General features: G+C 42.3%; 1 long non-coding RNA gene across 1 annotated transcript; it reads left to right on the top strand.

Moving 5' to 3' along the window:
* The first annotated feature begins 152 nt into the window (after positions 1-152).
* Positions 153-12668, top strand: LOC147652756 (uncharacterized). The gene is made up of 4 exons (XR_015288051.1): positions 153-310; positions 4716-5150; positions 8419-8509; positions 8605-12668. It is a non-coding gene; the product is annotated as an uncharacterized LOC147652756 (long non-coding RNA).
* The last annotated feature ends 9310 nt before the right edge of the window (positions 12669-21978 follow it).

Raw genomic sequence — 21978 nt, 5'->3', positions numbered from 1 at the left:
AGATGGGAGCAGTGGGGGATGCAGGATTCCCATGGCTTTTCCTAGGTCAGTGCCTAAGGGCTCTGACCACCTGCACTGCACCTGCAGGCAAGTTATTCAAGGTAATTAGCCTGAAGATCTCCACTTGCTGTCAGCCTCCTCCCTCATTCATATCAAACACTGGGCTGTCACAGAGGGACTGTGACAAGCATTCACTGTGAATGTGAGGGCCTCTTCTTTTCTCCAGAGCTGTACTGGAGGATTTATCCTGTTTCCAAGAGGGACAAAAGTCTTAGGAATACTACCAGCAACTACAAATGAAGTGTCTCAGGTAACACCAAAGTGCTGATATTTTGAGTTGATTTCTATTGTGTCCTGCAGGACAACCCCCAGTTTTGTTCTGTTCCCATCTGTGACACCATTCACACTCATGGGATATGAAGACATGGAAATTGAGGCAGAGGGAGGAGAGTACTTTGGGGTCAGCAAAGATGGGGCACTGGAGGCCACCAGATCGTGGCGCAGGGAAATGTGGCAGAACACGCTTCTGTGTCTCACAGGTTGAATCCATGTCTCTCTCTGCTGCAGAAGGAACAACCAGCTCAGAGGGTTGTGTACAGCAGCGGTGCCTGGCAGGGTGCTAAGCTCCCGTGAGATAATGGGCTTTCTCATGTTGGAGGTTGAAATCCTGTGTCCTTCCCTGTGGCACATTTTCCTCCACTTGAACCCTCTCTCAAGCTCTGTCCTGGAGGGCTCTCGTAGTCCACTGGCTGTGATGCCTTAGGATTTTAGTTTTTACATTTTTCAAATCCTGTACTGCATTAGTGTGTAACTCCAAACTCCGTATAGAGTGTTAGTTAACTGTCTTCACATTTTGGCCAGACAAAACAATCCCTCTAGGTCTCAAATCCAAGGACATCCTACTGCCTCAGGCCCAGAAAGTATAAATAAAAGTTGAATTGGGGGAGAGGAAACTGTGAATAAATGACTTCATTACCTGAAGCTGTAGTTGGAGGATTAACCCCTGATATGTAAATGGACCAAACTCATACTTCATACTTCAAACTTGCCTGAAAAGTTTGTGACCACTGTCCAGCTTGGGTGTAGCTCTGGAAAGCTTCTGACTGCCCAAGGTGTACTTCTTTGAAGGTCTTTAACAAATATCCACTTTATACTCCTCATCTTGTCTAGCCTCTGTTATAGGTAGCCACTCCAGGGCATCAGCTGTGTCAGGGGACACGTGTTAATCCTGACACGTGTAATAAATCTGAGCTTGGGGACATCCCCATCCGACCCAGCCTAGGGGACAGGGAGCTCTCAGGAGGCCTGGGCTGGCCTGGCTGGTGCTCAGCCTGTGTCAGGCCACTTGACAGGGATTGCCCCTGCTTCTGAGGGCTGCTGTGGCCTGGGGCAAGGCTCTTGTGTCCTGGGCCTTATAATTCCAGAGGTGCTGAGCACGAGAGGCCAGCGATGCTCGTGGTGTGGGCTGGCAGCTGCTGTGGGATCCCTTTCCCTCAGACCTGTCCTCTGCTGCGGCCTGCCAGGAGGTGCTGCCTCATCCTCACACATCGGGCTCTTCCCACAGAGGAGATGGGAAATGCTTTTCTTCTGTCCTTTAGAACTGGTTTGAGCACTGGTTTTGGGGAACATCAGGTCTCCCCATTTTTCTGGCTTTCTTTTATCTACCAGCCCCCCCAAACCTTTTGGAAGGGAAGGCGTGCCAAGGTAGCTTCCTGTAAGGAAGCAGAGCTCCAGGGTTTTTCTGCAGTGGTACCATATGATGGTTTTTCCCTTTTTTCAAGAAAAATATATGTTTAGAAACATACCTAAGCAACAGATTTCAGATCAGGATACATATTTTTTATTTAATACCCTAAAGTTGGGAAGTGCTTGTCCTAGAGTAATTGTTGGACTGTCTTCAGCCTTCTAAAATAGCCCTGCCCAAAATCCAGATTCTGAACCCCACCCTTCAGTCTTATGCCTTTCTTGAGCAGAAGTGGAAATAGAAATAAAACCTCATTTTATTTGTGATTTTTGCTTCAAAACACGATTCTTTTAGTTTTGATTTCTTAATAATTCATGTCTGCTAAAAAAATGGGTCTTTTGACCGCTTTTCCCTCCCCAGAAGTTTTCCCAAGCAGTTTTCCAAGCCTTGTCTGTCAGGGGTTAAGGAAAGGAGGCCTTAGAGAAACTGCCACTCATTAACTGTAACAGCCAAAATCCTTGAAATTGCTATTGAACTTGGAACCTTGTGTGCTATTGTTCTTCGCTCCTCTGCTGGAGTCTTGCACGATGGTGGTTTGGATGGAAACATTTTTTGGGCAGGTCCTTGGAAAAACAATGGGAAAAAGCCCTTTTAAACCACCCTGCGAAAGCCAGCAATGGCAACACTGACCAGAACTCACAGATTTAATTCTGTGCATCTGGAATTGAAGGGAAGCTTTCTCCCAGATTGATGGCAAAATTCCACCTGTCTGTCAGGGCTCAGGGAGCAAACTCTTTCCAGGCATAAGGGCTAACTAATGTTGCAGTACCACCTCTGCAGGTAACAGGATTAAACATAAATTTTGGGAAACCACGTTGTTGTTTTCAGCCTACCAGTCAACTGCTGCTTATTGTGAAAACATCACTTATCACAAGGTGTCTTGAGACACCTCTCAAAGTGTCAAAAGTATCTTGAGATACTTCTCCATCATTCTTTCTGGTACCTGTAGTGAGATGCAGTGATACTTGTACAGTAGATGTGGGAAAAGGCTGCAGAACTCAGCCTGAGCACTGAAATCTTCTGCTGGATGTCTACCTGTAATTGCTCTGAAGAGGGCACAGAGAGAGAAAGAGAAGAGTAAATGAGTCAAAACTGTATTTTCCCTGGTTCTTGGCTACTGGCAAGCAATACTGGGTTTCCTTGTGTATTTTTTCCCTACTTGCATGCAGTGGGGCAGCCTATGAAATGGTTTTGCCACATTATTTCAGCTTTGCTGAGATATACAGCTTGTCATCCCTTGACAGAACTTTACTCTCTTTGTCTTTGTGGAATATTTTTGAGCAAAGAGGACTTTTGGACTTGACCCAATATTTTTTTTCTGGGCAGTTATGGTTTTCTGGCCTTTCCAGAAGAAAATACCATACCCATGTGTGTACTACTACCACACAATCATTATTTTAATTAAGATGATCACCAGATTCATATGAATCCAAGTAGAAATGTGGGACAATGTCCAGGAGCTGCCCTCTGGCTTTCATGGGCTTCTTTTCCATTAGCACAGTCTTGGGAACCAAGCAGGATGTACCTGAGTGGTTTGTGCTGCTGAAAACACTTCTTTTTGGTCTTCAAACTCTTTTTGGGACCCTTGAAGGCTGCTGTGCTTTAGAGAGGTTATCCCCAGCCCTGTTCCCTATGGAGCAGCACTCCAGTCTCCAGTAGAAATGTATTCTCGGGCACGGGATAGATAGAAATTATTTCCCTCCCTCTTTTATCAGCCACTGCAACAGGCACAGCTCAGCTACAGAGAGCTCTGGAGTCTCAACTGACCCTAGATGAACCCTGTCATAAAATAATAACAATAAAAACGGTACAGGAATATGAATCCTGTAAATCACTGACCTCTTCTGAGAGTAAACTGGATCTCTTTTAACGTTTTTAAGATTCATTTAGCACTGTCTTTATGGCCGGTTTGTATGTCATCATGGCATGGCCAGGTCTTCAGCTGAAATAAATCCCAGAACCTCCACTAAAACTGTCATTTCACTTTTGATTTACAGTCTCCTGAGTGAGACAGTCCCTGTGCTATTTCTATTCAGATAAGGAACTCGAGAAAGTCGTTATCAGAGCATATAACACTCTAATTATTCTGACATTGGAGACAGATTAGAAAGCAGATCTTTGGAAGCCTCTTGAATTGGACCGATGCTCTTTGAATTGTAAATATCTTCTGACCTGCAACTGTGATTGCACTTGCAAATTTATTAGGCCCTTAATGTTATTTCAGCATGCCTGAATAGCTGATTTTATTTGCTTGCTTTGTGATTAAAACTAATGGGAGCAGACCACAACTTCATGCTGTGTTTCCATATAGTAGAGTAATTACAGAACAGGCTTTGAAAATACATCTGCAATGCAGGTATTTCTCAGTCAGGTTTTTACTAGGGGATACAGCCACTTTTTTGCATGTATACCGACTTTCCATGTGTTTAGAGCATCCAGGGAGTTTGATTATCCCTTAAAGCATGGCCAGAACACCTGTCAAAATACCACTTCTGCTCTTGGAGATTAAGAAATCATTAATTTCTTGCCATGTGCTAACTTATTTTTAGCTTGATATTGCTGTCTTTGTATTTGTATTTGATACGGACATATCTGTAGTTGACAAATTCGATTTCATGATAAACCTGACAAGAGCATTTCTGGCAGAATACAGCTCTGGCTTGATTGTGTGTCTGGACATAAGAGGAGCAGAAAGAGCGGGCAAGGCAGCAGAGCAGGAATCAAAGACCTGAGCTGCAGCTAGAGATGTGCTTAGAGCCTGACCTAGAGAGAATAACACAGAAAAGGACAGAGAATATGGGTGAGCAACTGATTGCTGTAAGACCAGGTGTTGTCCCCACGTGTTATTTGATCCCTGCTCTGCTCAGAGAAACTAGATTTGGTTAATAAAGAGGATTTGAGTTCATAAAGAGGTTTTGATTACTATCTTTGAAAAATAACTAAGCTGAGTTTCTTCTTTTAATGGAAACAGCCAGTGAGACCACCAAAAAACATTTAACTGCTGGGAGATAGCACTGCAAGGACCACTCAGGGCTTCAGCAGCACGCGATGACCTCACCCCTGTTCTCTTGGACCTCTCGTGGAAGAGCAGAATGGCTGAGAGGAGGTTGAGGAAAACCAGCCACTTCCCTGTGTGTGCAGCCACTGTCTGGAGCATCAGAGAACAGCAGATGGGATGGGGAGGTGAGCCAAGGAGCTGCTGAGCCTGGGGAGGTGTTACACAGCTCCTCGAGCGAGACGTGCCTGGCCAGGATCTCCCAGGACATGTGTCCCACCACCAAAGCAGTGGGGATATAAATCCTTGCACGGACTGGACAGCAAGATGTCTGAACACATGGAAAAGGAGCATCAGCCCCTGGTCTGGGGTTGTTGATAATGGCTAGAAACGCTCATTTTAGAAAATGAGGTAAGTGTAAAGTTACTAGAAAGTGGAAAGCTTCCAAGCCTGATCCTGCCTCATGCCCCTGCTGCTCTTCAGCTTGCGACCAGGCTTTAGGGGCAAGCTTTACCCTGCACCAAATGTTTACTGTGATGTTGTGGTCCCTCACAGGAAAGGAGGGTTTCTGATGGAATTGCTGATGGAGTTTGAAGTGCCATGGTGCTTTGTGAGCAGCACAGCTACAATAACAGCAACCCCCATACCAGTAAATAGGAAAAAAGGTCCTCTCTGTCCAGATGGGGAGGCAGGAGATATAACCCTACTGTACGTAACACCAGAGACTTTCCAAATCCTACTCCAAAGCTTTTAATCCCTTCAGTCCTAAATGGTTCAAAATTACATCATCATTTCCTCCATTTCAGACAGAGCTTTGCCCCTTCTGCTTCTTAGCTCTAGTGCAGCTTAATAGGACTCATACTTCTTCATCCTAAATGGAAAAATGTATGTCAAGGCAAAACAAAGCACAGTTTCTAGATCTCCACAGGGGGCAAGGGGGGTGTCCCATAAATCTGTGTGTGATTAAAGGCAGCTGCAGATTGACATGGACAGTTTGAGCTTGTCAGTCCCTTGTGTGATGGATGGCTGTTGGAGCAAGCCAGCAGTGGCAAGCTCAAGACAATGAATTTCCTGCACTTCCTAATCTCATTGCTGAGGACTGGGAAATAGATGCCTAATCAGCCCTCTATTGGTAAGGGCCCTAACCCAAATCCCAGCACAAGCACTGCAAGTTTTCAGCCTGGCCATTTATTCTCAACTCTTTCAATCTCTTGTTTCAATAGCAGCAAATGTGGGGAAGTACAACGAATTCCTTTCTGGTAACCTGAGAATATCGGCTAATGGAAAAAACAAAAAGTGCTCTGCAACTATATTAAATTTTCAAGGATTTTTCCCTCCTGCCCCCAGCTGGCTGATGTTAACATTTTTTCCAGCGTCCTTGAGATTGCAGCAAACAGCTTGCAGGGAAAAGACAAACCAAACAGCTTGAACCACATCCTCAGCTGGCACAAACTGATGCAGCTCTCCTTTTTACACCAGCTGAGAAGCCAGGGTACCGCTGCTTTTATATCAGATTCACAACGGAGTTACCATCATAAAAGTAAGATACTGAGATGAGTTTTGCTCCAAGTGACATCATAAATTTGTGGGGAGCAGGAAATGTCTTGGCAGAGCTGAATGGGGTGCTGTGTACAGAGCCCATTTGGCACCAGCAACTAAACCCAGGATCCATGGGGATGCATCCAAGGACAAAGTCTTGCATTTTGTCTCCTGATTTTATGAACGTCAGACTGATGTGTGTGTTTAGAAATGGAAACAGGAAAAATAATGATGAAAACGCACATCCAATATTATGTTTGCAATTCTGGTTGTCTAGCATGTTTCACTATAAAAAATTAGTGATTTAAGAAGAATAGAATAGAATAGAATAGAATAGAATAGAATAGAATAGAATAGAATAGAATAGAATAGAATAGAATAGAATAGAATGAATATTTCTGTTGGAATGTACCTACAATGCTCATCTTGTCCAGCTATCTCATCATTTCAGGGCTGACCAGTGCATTAAGGGCAAATGTCCAAATGCCTGCTAAACACTGACAGATTTGGGGCATCAACCACCTCTCTAGGAAGTCTGTTCCAGTGTCTGAGAATCCTCTTGGTAAAGAAATGCTTCCTAATGTCCAGTCTAAACCTCTCATGCTGCAGCTTTGAACAATTCCCACTTGTCCTGTCACTGGATACCTTGGGAGATGAATCAACATTTGTCATAGAAAGAATCATAGACTAGTTTGGGTTGGTGATATTGGTAGTGTCCAACTGCATCTGGAAGAAGGAAGAGGTGCCTAATCTGAGGTGTGAATTTAGGGAACTTTCCTTCTGGGCACTAGGGATCCTACATAGTTTCAGGGTGTGAAGTTTATGAACAGGAGTTAGGGGATTTCAAGTTTGGATTTAGATACAGCTCCCACATCTCTCAAAGCTGCTGTAAATACTCATATTTTATCTGGGAGAAGAGATACTTGGAGAACTGCAAGTCTGGGGCTTAAGATGTGCAGAGATCCCAAGTTACCAGGCATGTACTGATGTCAGTAAAAGCTAAAATGAAAGAGCCTGTTAAAGTAAAGAGGATTCTAATGTGCTCCAGAAGACCTTTTGGAAAAACTCACTCCAGAATTTAGTATTTGCTAACTGAAGACCTCAGAGTTTGCATTTGGGGGACTGATAATTACTACATGGAATTTGGAAGCCATGTTTTCAGAGGTTAATTTGAAAGACAAAACAAAGGTAAGGAACCTACAAAACTGCTGTTTTGTATAAACTGGCTAGTAATTGCTTTTTGAGCAGTCTCTCTCTTCTGTATTTTAACAGAACTGCAATACATATTCCAAATGGCTGGAGTATAAAAACTTTGGCAAAAACATTAGGCTTGGCAGCAACTTGTTTCAGGACTTTGAAAATGTGATTAATAAGGAAGAAGGTGTTGAAAAAGGGGGCCAGAGAAGATGGGGATTGATGCTATTGTAGCACAGACATCCTTGTACCAATTAGCAGGATTTCCTGCTTTTAATTTCTTTTTGTATTATTCACCTGGAAAGGAAAAAATCCTTGAGTTCATGCACTTCATTGGAACACACTGGTCTCAAAGAGATATGTTTGCTATTTTCACATGGGAATGGTTACTACTTGGCATCTATTCTAAATTCAAAATGCATTGGGTCAAACACATCTGTGTTGTAGCCTTTTCAAATTGCGGGATTTCCAGTCAGGATGCATTTGGCCCAGTGTGCTCTCCCTGTTTTGGCTTCAATACATTATGAAATTGTTAGTTCCATATCCCCTGAAGGATTATATTCTTCCTTGGGCACAGAGCCCACTCAGGTCTCTGTGTTTCACTAGACCAGACTATAAAGAATAGGTGAAAACCCTGCACAGGAACTTCACTCATCCTATCAATACCATTTCAAGCTACCCTTGGAAAGAACTTAGTGATGGGCTTAGTGTGCTCTTCCCGATCATAAAAGATCTGAGAATTGAGTCCTTCTACACAGCTACCCTTAATTTGGGGGATAAAATCCTGCCAACCCCTTCATCCCAGTGCCCATTAGCCAGTGTAGTTACAGCACCTGCACTGTTCTGCTGTCTGGGAAACATCCTGCATGTCAGCACCTCCAGCGTGCCCAGCGTTCAGCTCCTGTTGGGAATCCTCCAAAGCAAACTCCTCCATTTCCCTTTCCAGGGTCACACATTCCTGGTTCCTGAGCTGCACAGGGCTCAGGCAGTGCTCCCCCCATATCACCATAGAGCCACTTACAGACAGATGGACAGAGGTGAGGAACTTTGGGCAATGGGAATTTTGGGTAATGAGTGGATCTCATGAGGCAGATTGAAACCTCACCACACCACCATGGAATTCTTTCTGCAGCACAGCACTACAGATTCCTGAGGTACAAGGAGGAGAAGAGGACCACAAGCCAGGGCTGTGTGCCTTACACTCTGTGTACAGCACATTTCTGAGCCCAGTCCGCAGGTTACAGCCCAGAAAGTCTGAAATGACCCTCTGCACTGAACTCCCCAAAAATCTCCCTTGGTCATGCAAGTCCGGAATGGCTCACAGCACTTGGGAAAGGAGAAATAACAAGAGCTTTTCTGTTATGTTTCATCACTGTTTGATGAGAAATCTTCATCAGGATCAGAAACAGAACCTGCCGTTATTGGGGTTCTCGACTGGCATGCAAAAGAAGTGTGTATGAGGTCTCTAGGAGCAGCTTTTCTATAGCCTTGAGTAAATCATTCATTTCTCCTTTGCAGGAAGCATTTACAGCCTGCTTCCATCTCTCTTACCCTGGCAGACTCAAAGGTGCTTTGTCAAGGCCATGGTTTGGAAAGTGTTAAGCAAGTTTGGCCAAGGCCCATAGATGCTCCTGTAACACAAGGCAGGAAGAGCAGCAACATTTAATGGGATTCTCCCTCAGGAATGATGGAGGAAGAGAGAACTTTTCTGGAGCTAAACACTGCCATAGTCTGTATTACTACAAAACTAAACTCAAGGTAAATCTGGTTTCTTTTGTTGCCTTTATTAAAGGCAAAAAATCTGATAGCTTCTAATAAGCATTAAATGTAAATCTAAATTATTTAAGCTTCATAAAAAAGACTGGCCTGGGAGAAGCCTGTGCAGTTTTCAGTGTAAGAAACAGGCCATAACCTATCCATAGGCAATGCAATTAATCAAATAATACAATTATGCTAAGCCAGTGCTGACGATCATTTCAAGGGATAAGTATAGTTATTCTGGCTTGCAAATAAAAAACAAAAGTAGTTGAAAGTTAGAACACAGAGCAAATAGACGACTCTGAATCCTCCCTCTATTGTTAAACTGTACAAATCTATTGCTTTTCTAATAAATATTCCCAGAGCATAGCATTTTCTTGCCAATATTTTCAGCAGTGGAAGCCAAGCCAGAAGGTTCTGAAACCAACATATTGGCATGGGTGTTTTTTTTTCTCCTTCTTCTAATATACCATGGAATCTAGTTAAATATTTTTCCACTTCTTACTTCTCTCTGCGTCTTCTGGAGAAAATGTGAGTCCTATTTCCTCATAAAAATATCTTAGCAGTTGACAGGTTGGGTGTCTTTGATCCTGAAATGTTTTTGGATGATTTTTCTCCCCCGCTTTGACTTTGTAATATAACGCTCCATAAAAAGTATATGCATATATGCAACTTTAAAAGGGGATCCTTATTTGAAATTAAACTTTTACACCAATTAACCTCCTCCCAGTGCTCTATAAAGTGCAGCAAAAACAGTGCTCTTACAGAGACCCTTGCAATTTTCAGATTGATGCCTCCCTGGCTGTGGAACCCAGAACATCTGCTTTAAATTAGCTCTGATGGAAGGTCTACTTGTAAATGCATGACTTAATCAGCCTTACTAAAGTAAATGGCACATACTGTAGCAGAGGGTGCTTCAGAGTCAGACTCAAACCTGTCTTTCTTTTGAAGCAGAGAGGGGGAAAAAAGGGGGGGGGGGCACAGAGGGGGCAAACTTTAAACCAAAGGCGGTTTCTTTTTTTTTTTTTCTTCTTTTTTTTCTTTTTCTTCTTTTTTTTTTTGTCTTTTATGAGCTGACATTAGCAGACGTGTGGCTGTACCATAGCCAGTCTAACTCCCAGCACCATGTGCAGCTGTGCAGGGCAAGCCTGCCTTGCTCCTCCCCATCCTCATGTACCCACGCTTTCAGGCAGGCCCCTTTTAGGTGAAGGAGAATTCCATGGAGGCTGGGATAACTGGGATAATTCCATGCTGGGAAAAATCCTTCTTTGCCTGACGGTTCTGAGCACCCTCAAGGGTGTCCTGAGGGAAGTCTAAGGGCAAGTAATCCAGCTAATTTTGCCCAAAGATGAGTCTCCCTGCATTGCACAGTCCCTGCTAACCCTCCCTGAGCAAAAGGAGCCACAGGCTTCCTGTTGGCTTTTGACAGTGGGGATTGTGAAGGGTGAAGAGTTGCAGAAGGTCCTTATGAGGCTGAGTGACTGGGCAATAAAATGACAGATGAAATTCTGTGTATATAAACAGAAAGTGATGCATGTGGGAAAAAACAACCCCTAGATTCATTATAAAATGATGGGCTCTGAGCTGACTGTTACGACTAAGAAGTGAATCTTGAATGAAAACATCAGTTCGGGGCTCAGAAGCCACCAGAAAAAAAAAAAAAGTAAATTGAATGTTAGGAATTACTAGGAAAGGAATAGAAAGCAAACCAAAAATAATTTAATCACTTTCTAGAGCACATCTCAAATAATGTATGTTGTTCTGTCCCCTCATCTGAAAAAAAAAAAAATAATGTAGTAAACTGGAAAAGGTTCTAAAAATGGGTAAAAAGGGTGATCAAAGGCTTGGAATAACTTCCATATAAGACATGATTGAATCTGGAAAAGGGACAGATTGGGAGTGGGGGTATGACAGAGATCTAGAGCACCACAAATGATAAGGAGGGGTTAAAATGGGATAAACTGTTCACTGTCTTTTCTCTGGAAGTGTTGAAGACAAGGCTGGATGGGGCTTGGAGCAACCTGGTCTAGTGGCAGGTGTCCCTGCTCATCACAGGGGGGATGGAAACTGATGATATTCAAAGTCCCTTTCAAGCCAAACCATTCTGTGATTTTTCTAGCACAAGAACAAGTGGCCATGATACAGAGCTTGTAAAATCCAGGTTAAAAACAACAGGAATCTTTTCTTTACACAAAGCTGACAGATATGTGGAATCCCTGCCGGGAGAAGTTACGGATGCAAGAAATTCAGTGATTTCAGGAGAGAATGGTGAGAATTTAAGAGAGCTGAATAGGGTAGAGGATCAGTAGATAGGACCTGGAGACACTACTGACAGATGAGCAGAACAGCCTGAGCTGTTTAAGTGTCTGTCCATCGTTTCCTCCAGCTTTTAATCAGCATTGTGGTGCACAAAAGCTCGGCATCCAAAACCTGGAGTGGCTACTCCCATTCACTTTCTGCACTATAGACCACACCTCCCACCCCACAGATGGATTCAGAAATCCTTCTGTTACACCACGCTACAAAAGGCTTAGATTTTATTTCTTCTAAAAGGAAAGCTCTGCAAGTTCAGCTTGTGCAACTTTGGCAAAGAAGCTTTGTCTTCCCTTTCCTATGTTGAGATGCTTGGGACCCTGAATTACTCTGCTCATTGCAATATAAAAATACAGGTTCTGTGGAAAGCCCCCTCTCCTTCTGGCTTAGCTCCACTCAAACCAGGATTAAACCAGAGTTCATGGGAGCTTTCAAACCCCAGCGTGTCCTGGGGCCTGCTCTCTGCCATCATTGTCATTTCTTTACAGCTCATTTTTAGATGCATTTGTTACAAGTTACTCTCTGGCTACGCCCTTTTTAATGCCATAAATCTGTTGCCTTTGGCCTGCCTGGACACTGCCCAGTCCTCCCAGTGCCATTACTGCCAGCCCTCCAAAAATTCAGCAGACTGAGTCATACCTCAGGAAAAGGTCTGTAATTGCCCAATTTCATGTTATTTCTTTTCCATTAGAAAGCCAAACTAGAGGTGACCATTTACATTTTTGGGGTAATACATATTCTAAATAAGGCCTTGTTGCAGTTTCCTTTTCTTCCTCTTCCACTTCCTTTTTTGTTTTATTCATTATATGTGATTCTAAAAACTCATTTATTTAGCATTGGTCTTTTAGTGTTAGAGAAGGGGAGACATATTGGTTGGTAGTTGCTCATGTGAAGTTATTTAAGTGGTACTTTAAAAGACATTAAGCAGCATTTCAAATCAAAAACCACTCAGACACATGTATTTGGAAAGATACTGACTAGACTCATATTTCCTGTATTAAAATACTTGTATAAAAATGTATTCTTTTCTGATTTATCAAACAAGCAAATGACCCTCTGGAGAGTTTCTGGTTCAGACATGAATACCTAAGCAAAATCTTGGTGAATCATTTGAACTTGCTAGAATTTTTCCATATGAAGGCTATTATAAATGTATCAATATTATGGTGTGATCTTATTCAATACACGCCTGAAATCTGTATCACTACAGCATTGGTCCTTGAGATTTAAAAGGAAAAATGCACAAAAGAACATCAAGATGTATGGAGAATATCAATTCCTTACACAAATTTGGTTTGTTACATACTGACAAAATGTTTAGCTGAACTTACCTCCTTGGCTCACCACCATAAAATTTAAGCTTTAATTGTAATTTAATTACAATTTAAGCTTTTTTTTTCCATTTCACATAATTGTTTTGCACATTTAGGGACAAGGAAACACATGGGTGAGACCCACTGAGCAGATCTCAGCTGATAATTTGACCCATCTGTAGGATTTAGGAGTAGGTTGGGAGATGTCAAAATATTTTAAGCTTTTTAAAAGTCATGTGTCTAATTTAGTCCTCAGATATAGATGCATTAAAAAACTTAACTAGATGTTATAAGAAGGGCAGGGAATTGTGGCAGACATGGGAAAATCAGAGAAAAAAGAGAGGGGACAATGTAGAGATTTTGGCTTGGACTGAGAATTCAGGTCCTGGCCTGAAACCCAAGGAGATGACAGAAAGATTCCTCTTGTTCTCAAAAGTTTTTGGATAGTATTTCCTAATATTATAAAAAAAACCATTAGAGGCAGGGAAGCACTGAGATATCACAGGGGCAACATTTACTGTGCCTGATGCAGATTAGAAGGATTTTAGTTTAAGCCTTAATAAAGCTGAGAGGGATAGATATAATGACGATAAATAGGTGTGGATGATAAATACGTGTGCATGTGTGTGCATATATGTGTCTACACATTTATAATGGGTTTTATGGAATTGCTGTCTTGCTCTGAAGCCAGAGAGGAGTTTGCTCAGCCCCAGAAGTGGCCAGAGGAAGGGTGATGGGCTGGAGGTACTTCTGGTCCCTTACCTGTTGAGGAGGAGGTCAAAATTAGTCCAATACCAACCTTACAATAAAACTGAAATAGGGAGGAAAAAAAACCCCAAAATATATGTTCCCTGTGCTTAAATTTTTGCACTTTTAAAATATTTCTATAATCCAAGCATTTGAACACCAGCTGATTCTGGACACTTTAACAAAATATCTCTTTTAAAAGCGATTTGTTTTAGGACAGTGAACCAGACAGCAGAGGAAACAGCTCAGAGAGCAGCTGAAGGAGCTAAATTAGAGTATTTTACAGTGCTACCTCTGCAGCAGAAGGAATTTCTGAATTCAGAAATTAAACAGGATGGAGGGAATGTCCTGCAGGGACAACGGAGAGATAAGATGGGAGAATGCACATCCCACTTGGGTCCTGCTCAGGGATTTGCATCCTGGTCTGGGCAGCTCTCTTTAAGTCAGGACTGGAAGTTCAGCTGTGTGGTGATGGGGAGAAGGGGTCTGCTTGCCAGGATTTCACAGTTTTTGCTCTCCAGGTAAAGGTTTAACATAAGGGAACACAATTACTTTTAACAGGCACAGTGAAATCGCAGCTAACCTCACACAGAAGTCAGATGGGATCATTATTTCTCTTCCTTCAGGTTTCTGGGGCAAGCAGGTCCTCCCTTGTAGTGTCAGAGCTGCAATAAACTCAGAGCAATTTGTGGCTGTTAACAGCAGCAGAACAGCATCACCTCCATCACTACTCCCACCATCCACAGGGTCTCTTCCCTTCTCATTCACATCTCCAACTTGTCCACCACAACGGGCTCAAACACACGGATTGTTTCAGGGTGGCTTCCTGGGAAGGGACATTCTGGATGTTTTTTCAGGTCTGTAGTTCATTTGAATGTCCACCTCGAGTTAGTCAGGAAAACAGTGCCAGGAATCACATGCATTTTTCTAACCAGCAGTGAAAAATATTCCCTTATGGATCTTTGGATTTCTAGACCTCTGTGAAGGCAAGGCTGGTCGGCCACTTCTGGAATGACTGTTAACCACAGGATTTCATTCAGACTATTCATAACAGAGAGGCATTGTAGGCCAAATATTAAATGCCTCCCTACAAAAGAGTGTCTTGTAATTGTTAGTGCCAGCATGTGAGAGCTTAGCTGAAATATCCTGTGGTTCTGCATCTGACATGGGTGTTCCTAGATATCCCTCATCAACTGATACCTGGATGTACTCATCTGCACAGTGATCTTTTACTGTCTTACTGAAACATGAGCACATCTGAGTCCATGTGAGTGTGTGTGCCCATGTCCATGTGTGTCTATCCACGTGTTTCTGCAAATGTAGGAATTAACTCCATTTCTGTATTTCCCTTCATAGGAAGGGCTGATTTCGTACACTTAACCAGGAGTTTATCTGACTCTGCAGCTTGAGAAGTCAGGAGTTATGAGTTATAATTCGCGAACTTCAAGGTCTGTAAACCATTTAATATTCATGAATTCATATTCATGAATATTCATCAAATATTCATGAATTCATATTCATATGAACTATTGCCTTTGTTATTCTGTATTTGCCTTCCCTCATATAACTCCCTGCTTTCACTTGGTTAAAATCCATGCTGTGGTGGCCTGGGATAAAGCCACTGTGTGTGGAGTGAGTGGAAGCTACTCCAGAGTTCCCCTTTCAGTGAGAGAGCTTTGAGACAGGAACATAAATCTCTGAAGTATGTGTTGAGCCAGCTGCTGCATCATTTAAAAATAGTCAGGTTGGTGCCAACAAGACAGATCACTCAACTTGGGGGCCATAAACAGAAATCAAAGGCATGCATTAGCAATGCCCCAGTGTTTGTGTGGTTCCAGGAGGAGCCCTCTGCCCCTTCCAGCACGTATGTGATGGTGTTAGAGAAGAGCCTGCTGTCACTTGTACCACAGATCAATGTCACCCAGCCTGGGAAGGTGCCGTATGTTGAGGGCTGTGTGAAAGGGGAAGATATTTTCTGACTTTTTGTGTTAGATTGCAGCCAGTTTTCTCAACTTCACAGTAAAAGACAGGTTTTAAGAGTCCTAATAGCCCCAGCAGCTCCGGTGACCTGCCATTTGGGTATTAAATACTTGAAAAGGGTCAAAACCTATGAAGTGGTCAAAGGGAACAGAAACAAGGTCAAAAGTTTAAGCCATGATACACGGTAGGCAGGGAGAACTCATATTTTAAGGAGTCTAGACAGCATATTAGCAGAGAAAGCTTGCTGTGTTGTACTCTGTTTATGGGAGTTTTCCATAAACTGCAAAAATTATTAGGAATGCAGCATAACCAAACCTTTGCTTTTCCCTGTTGAGAATAAGCTTCTGTACAGTTTTATGTTCAAAGAGTATGGCACCTATACCACTTAATTCAAGTACAAGGGACACAGGGCCTTAGGGAAAAAGATGGGGAAAAAAAGTTTATTTAAGATTTTTTTTTCCTGCTAAAAAAACCCCAACATTAATTTATGTATCTGTCTGGAGACAGGTATAACCTAGCTGTTGGTGCTTTATAGCAGATTTAGGAGGCCACTGCAGCACTTGGGCACCTGTGATTTTTATGTTCATGCATATATATTTTCTTGTTTTCAGAATGAAAAATATGCAGTCCTGATTCATTTACTTTGCTCGGCTTGTTTCAAGCTTTTCTCTTTTTTTCTCACTGAATAAAAAGCAAAGTATGTGACATTTTCAGTCCATAAATCTTGTTTGCTGTGGGCTAAGTTCTGCCCACAGCTCTTATTCAGAGTAAGTTAATGAGGCCAACATGCACCCTAGGGCAGAATTTGGCCCTCTGAGGCTACCTGGGTAAGTGGAAAGATGGATAAAGCACTGGCTTGGGACTTGGATTCAGCTCAGGGAGCTCAGCTCTGTGATGTGACCTTTAAAAGGTATTGCGGGAAGCAGAGCATGGCTCTGCTTCATGATGGTCCTGGACTGAAACACTTACACCCTTTATTTCCTTCAATTCCCACCCTTACCTGCCCCTTTGCATGACTACAGAAGTAGAAATGATCATTATTTTTGTCTGACAGGATTGGCAGTTCTTTAAGGTGGAGAACACACTTTTTCCTTCGATTAATTTCTGTAAGAAAGTAAAATTGTCTAAAATATCCTTTAATTGGTGTACCATACAGTTAAATTTTATTATCTCTAATCAAGCAGTTCTTCCCAAAAATAATTTGAGAAATACTGTGCTTACCCTCTGTGGTTAGCTGCAGATGCTGAATTAAAAAGGGGTCACTGAATCAGCTGCACAGGGGTGCACATCTAAAATACAACTAACAAGACAGTTTTATGCAGAATGCCTCAGCTATTCCAGTTCTGTCTCACTTGGACCAGCTCAGTGTCTAAATTGTGAATTCATTGTCCTCATGAAGTGGAATCTCCTTTCTGGACTCTGGCCTGGAAACCACCAGCACCAATCACACTTTTTGAGAAGAACAGCATTCCTTGGGAATAACTTCTGAACCTTGCATCAGGAGTTCAAGGTGTTGCAGCAGGGTTTTCAAAAGCAATTTTTGGGAGCTGTGCTGGGCCAGTGCAGAGCAGTTTTGCAAAGCCCAGGGTTTTGATTTCTGAGCCATTCAGCCCTCCCACCTGCAGGTGTTTACTGAGGTTATACTGAACATTTTGCCTAGTCCTGCATGTGTGCAAACACAGTAAGGTTATCAGGTTCAGTCTGATTGTGACTAGGTGTGTATTTTGTAAAAGTGAGGCCATGAGGAGAGAGATCAGGGAGATGTATTGATTGAGAAAGAGGAAGGGCAGGAAGATTGGGAAAAAACAAAGAGCGGAGAGCTATGTGAAAGAGAAAACAGAAAAAAACAGAGAAAAAGCTATTAATTAATAGCAAATAATATAAATATAAATAATAATATTTAATAAAATTTATAAATAATATAAATATAGGAAAAAGTAGAGAAAAGCTATTAATTAACAATATCATCTATATGAAATTTGAAAGAGTTCAGCCAGCACTAGAGCTACGAGATACACCAGATCTTATACAAATGTTATTATACAGCAAAAGAGTTTTTGTAATGCAAAATATAAATTTGTATGATATTGCTTAGGTGTGTGGGGCCTTCAAAGATCACTGAACAAGGACACAGCTGCTCTCTGCAAGGAAGATTGTTGGGATTTGAATCCCAACTAGGATTCATTGCAACAAAGCCAAGGTGCAGCAGGTCTGGTCACTGGGATGGGCAGCCTGTGCGCCTGCCAGCTCAGAAAGAAAGTGAATTTTCTTCCCAAGAAAGTAAGGATATGTGAACTTCTAGCAAGATAAGCTGAGGAAGTCCACATGGAGCAGAAATCTCCCTGTGAAGATGAGATGAGGAAGGATTTTTAGCAATGCGCACTGATGAGTCATTGCAACTTCTATTAATATAATTGGCACCTATGTAAATAAATTCACATGTGCTCCTCTGGAAAGTTAGCTCATGAGATCAGTCAGCAATAATAAACCAAGAAGAAATGCAGTTTCATAGAAACAGTGACCCATGGCATTATTTTCCAGGAATTTTGGAAAGAAAAGGAACTCCTTCGTCCTTTGCAGTGGAATAAATCGCCATGTATCTCAGGAATTCTCTTTTAGCTCTTCACAGGTATTTGCACATGGTCCCATAGAAAAGTTCACTGAAGAAATTTGTGCGTTCTCTGATTTCTGAAAGACACCTATGGTGTGTAGATACATGGCCAGATCTGGGAAAGGAAATCAGCACAGCACCCTGGGGGTCAGTGGGGCTTCAATACCCATCGAGGACCTGCCCATGCTCACCAGGAGCTGGATGAAGCCCTTCCCTGTTCCAGGCAGTGTTAAACATCAGCACCACAATGTAGGGCTGCCTTTCCCTCCCTCCTTGTAAAAGTCTGAAACTTGCTGCCTGTTATGCCTTTAGCCACCCACTCATAGTTCAGACACCCTTGAGTCCAACATTGTACAAGAAGAAACTTGTGTTTTCTGAACAAAAGCTGCTGGTGCTCTTAGGGTGGGACTTCCCAGACTTATGGGTTATCCTAATAAAACCCAGGAATGTTTTAAAGACAGTAGCATTAGAGACCACCAACTATTTTATTGTTCAAGCCTAAAAGAAAAACCTATTATACCTGAGATTGACCCTGTAGCTGTTTCTTTTAGCAGGCTCCTCAGAAAAGTAGAAGGGCTGAATTTTTACAAGGGCATTAATGCATTATTTTAGATTGCATGAGTCTGGATATTTACACGCAACCATACAGTAAGCACATGACAAAATCAGCTGGATTTGGTCCCACACCTCCTTTTTAACACAGAATACAGAAGAAACAATATGAGCAGAGAGGACCAAATCTTGCCTGTTCAGCATTTCTATTTTTACTTTTCTAGATGCTTGTCTGTCCTGTCCTCATCAGTGTAACATGTGAGCAAAACATATGTAAAATACATCAAAATATGCATCCTTCCTTAAAGTCTTCCCATGAAAGAGACCACAGCTAATAAACAAACAGGGAATTTTGCAGGTTGAAACCTGGGACACCTAAAACTGAAAACCTGGAACACCTCAAGGTGGCTCAGTGACAATTTAAATTGACTTAAATGGACTGACTGTATATGGTGGATCTGGGTTTCTCATGCCCAAGGCTGTGTAAGAAGTATAAGAAGGTACCAGGTAATGAGTTGAGTTCTCTTGAGGGCTAAATCACATAATTTATTTCAATGCTTGTCCTTCTGAAGGTAATAAAACAGGTGATGTGAAAGCAACCTGTGGTCCATGGCTAGTGGCTCTTTGTCCTAAGCATGTGGCTTTTAATTTTTGGAAACATTGATGGCAGGTTTGCATAGGGTACCTCAAATTAGATTCAGTGATCCAAATGTTTCATCTGGAGTCCTAGATGGATACAGAACTTCCTCCACTAGCCATAGCCTTTGCCATTAATTTTAGTTTGGTGGTCACTGTGCTCATATTTCTACCATGAAGCACTGTCTGTGGAGGATGTGAACATCTAATGCAGGTTTTCAGGGATGAAAATTTAATTATCCAAGCTCTTGTCTTCTCGTAACAGCAATGTCCACTGTCTTTCAGTGCAGGGTGAATATGCAATTAGGAAGATCTGAGCCTTGCCACAAAACTCGTGTAGCCCTGGCACTTGAGATGCAGGGCCAGCTTGTCCAACTCCCAGACAAAGAGCTGTTGTTCAAAATACACGGAGGGAACCTGGATCTCCACATGGAACGTCTGCTGCAGTGTGTGAGGTAACCTCATTTACACCCACCAGCCCCCGTCAGTGTTTGTGCTGTCTGCTGATAGGGAAGGCTCCAGGAACTGCTCTGAAAGAAGGCCTAAAGAGCTGGCTCCTTGCCTTGCTAGTTTAGAGGAAAATTCCTGCCAATTTGGCTGGTTTTAAGTTATACTTCAAATAACAGAAAAAAAAAATAATTTGAAAGTGTTGAATACATTTTACCTTGACTTGAACTAAAATGAAATGCTTGACACGGGATTATCTCTTATAATCACCCTTGCTTGATTCCACCTCTACCTAGGAGGGAAGAAAATCAGACACAAAGAAACAGGGATTGTGATCCAGAGATTTAAAAATCAGCTGGTGTGCTTAGTCCAATATATTCCCTGACCTACCCATACGTTTATACTCCTGCTCACACACAGACAGAATTCATTCATCCCAAGATGCAACTGTGCATCTGTTTTATATATTTGACCAGTCACTTCAGGAATATTTTTAACTTGTGGGGAGCATTTACAAGTGTAAGAGCAGGAAAGGTGACAAATAAAGGTGAGAATATACATTTGCCAGACAAGAATAAGGAGACATAACAACTACGGACAAAAATCTACTTCTCTGTGATCCATCCTGTACGTAATCCCCAGCAGGGATTCAGTGATTTCACCTGGAAAGTATTGAGAGGTTGTAAGGAAATCCTGCCTGTTACTAGGCATAGGTAGCAGTCAGGTTGTCTGTATCCACAGCTGCAGTAGCACAAATTTCTGCTGCTTGGATTGAAGGTAATCTCAAGATGTGTAAATCAGGCCAGCTGCTATTAGCTGCACATCCAAACCAGCCCCATGACAAAATGAAGTGGTAGACAGGAATGTACAAGGCAGGATAAACTCTAAATAAAGGACCCTGTCACCTTCCAGACAAGCTTTTTGTTTTCCCAGGTGAACCTTTGCCTTCATTCCTACTAATGAATTCTGAATCTTTGAACTGGGTCTTAAAAAGTTTCCTGACTTAATTTACCCTCACATAAATGCAAGGTGAAGATCTGTGTCTGATCTGAGCTCCTGCTCTTTCCCAGTTTCTTAAAATGACAGGGATTTCTCTTCCCTTCTAATCCAAGGATCCCACTGACAGGGCTGCAGGAGAGGAAAGGAGGCTGGCCACAAAATGCTGGAAAGTAAACTACTTCCAGCTTCCTCCAAATCCTTTACCCAGTCCCAGAGGAATGCATTCAGGAGGCCAAATGTCTGAGGAAGCAGCTGCCACACTAAATACTTCTAGCTGGGGAGCAGTCCTGAGATGATGGGAAAGTTGAACTGGTTTGGAAAATGTTGGTGAAAGCCCCCCAAACCAGCTCAGCACAGAGCTGCCCCCAGCTCGTGTTTGAGTGGCACAGAGGAGATAAGAACCCCCCTCAAAGTGCAGAGGCAAGGGGCTTTTAGCACTTGGTTTGTCAAATCTTGTTTAGGGTAGATAAGCAAAACCACAGTGCTTCCTTGCTTTGGAACTGGGATCTTTTTTCCTCCTCCTGAAGGATGACAGTCCATTCTATGCAGCATCCCTAAGGGTGTCAGGAAAAGATGTCTGCAGTCATGCATTTGGGAGTTGTGGAGGTACAGGGGGATTTAAAGCATGCTGTAGCCTCTGAGATTGTGTTCTGGCACTGCTGCAGGGCTGTATCCCAACATGGACAATGTGTGTGTGTTACAAGGAAAGAAAAGCTGATTGCAGTCATGGCTTGTTATACTTCATTTCTTATGTCCTTTCTTAGTGCAAGTGCAAATGTTGGCTGGAAAAGGCAATAAAAAGCCTTGATTCAGCATATTTATACCAAAACCAGCTTATTCTCCAGTTACCAGAATTTTCTTTGGAAATAAGATTTATCCTTTGCTTTTCACATTTCTTTGGATTGATGATATGATTTGGGATGATCGTCATCAATTTTATTTTTTTTTTGGAACATAAATTCTTGTAAAAAACTCCGTATCTCTGTTTTAGAGAGAAACTTCAACAAATCTTTTTTTGAGGAGGGGTGAAATCTTTCAGCGTTCTAATACTTCTAATCCCTGAAGTGTTTCAGGAGGAGCAGACCTGCAGTTTGCAGTGTGTTGCAGGCAAGACGGACCTCTGCAGGACAAAGTAGGGCAGGTCTGAAGA

The sequence above is a fragment of the Cyanistes caeruleus genome, chromosome 6 (assembly GCF_971803275.1).
Source record: "Cyanistes caeruleus chromosome 6, bCyaCae1.hap1.1, whole genome shotgun sequence".
NCBI classification, from domain to species: domain Eukaryota; kingdom Metazoa; phylum Chordata; class Aves; order Passeriformes; family Paridae; genus Cyanistes; species Cyanistes caeruleus.
The sequence above is the reverse complement of the archived record's forward strand: the minus strand, read 5'-3'. Positions and strand labels throughout refer to the sequence as shown.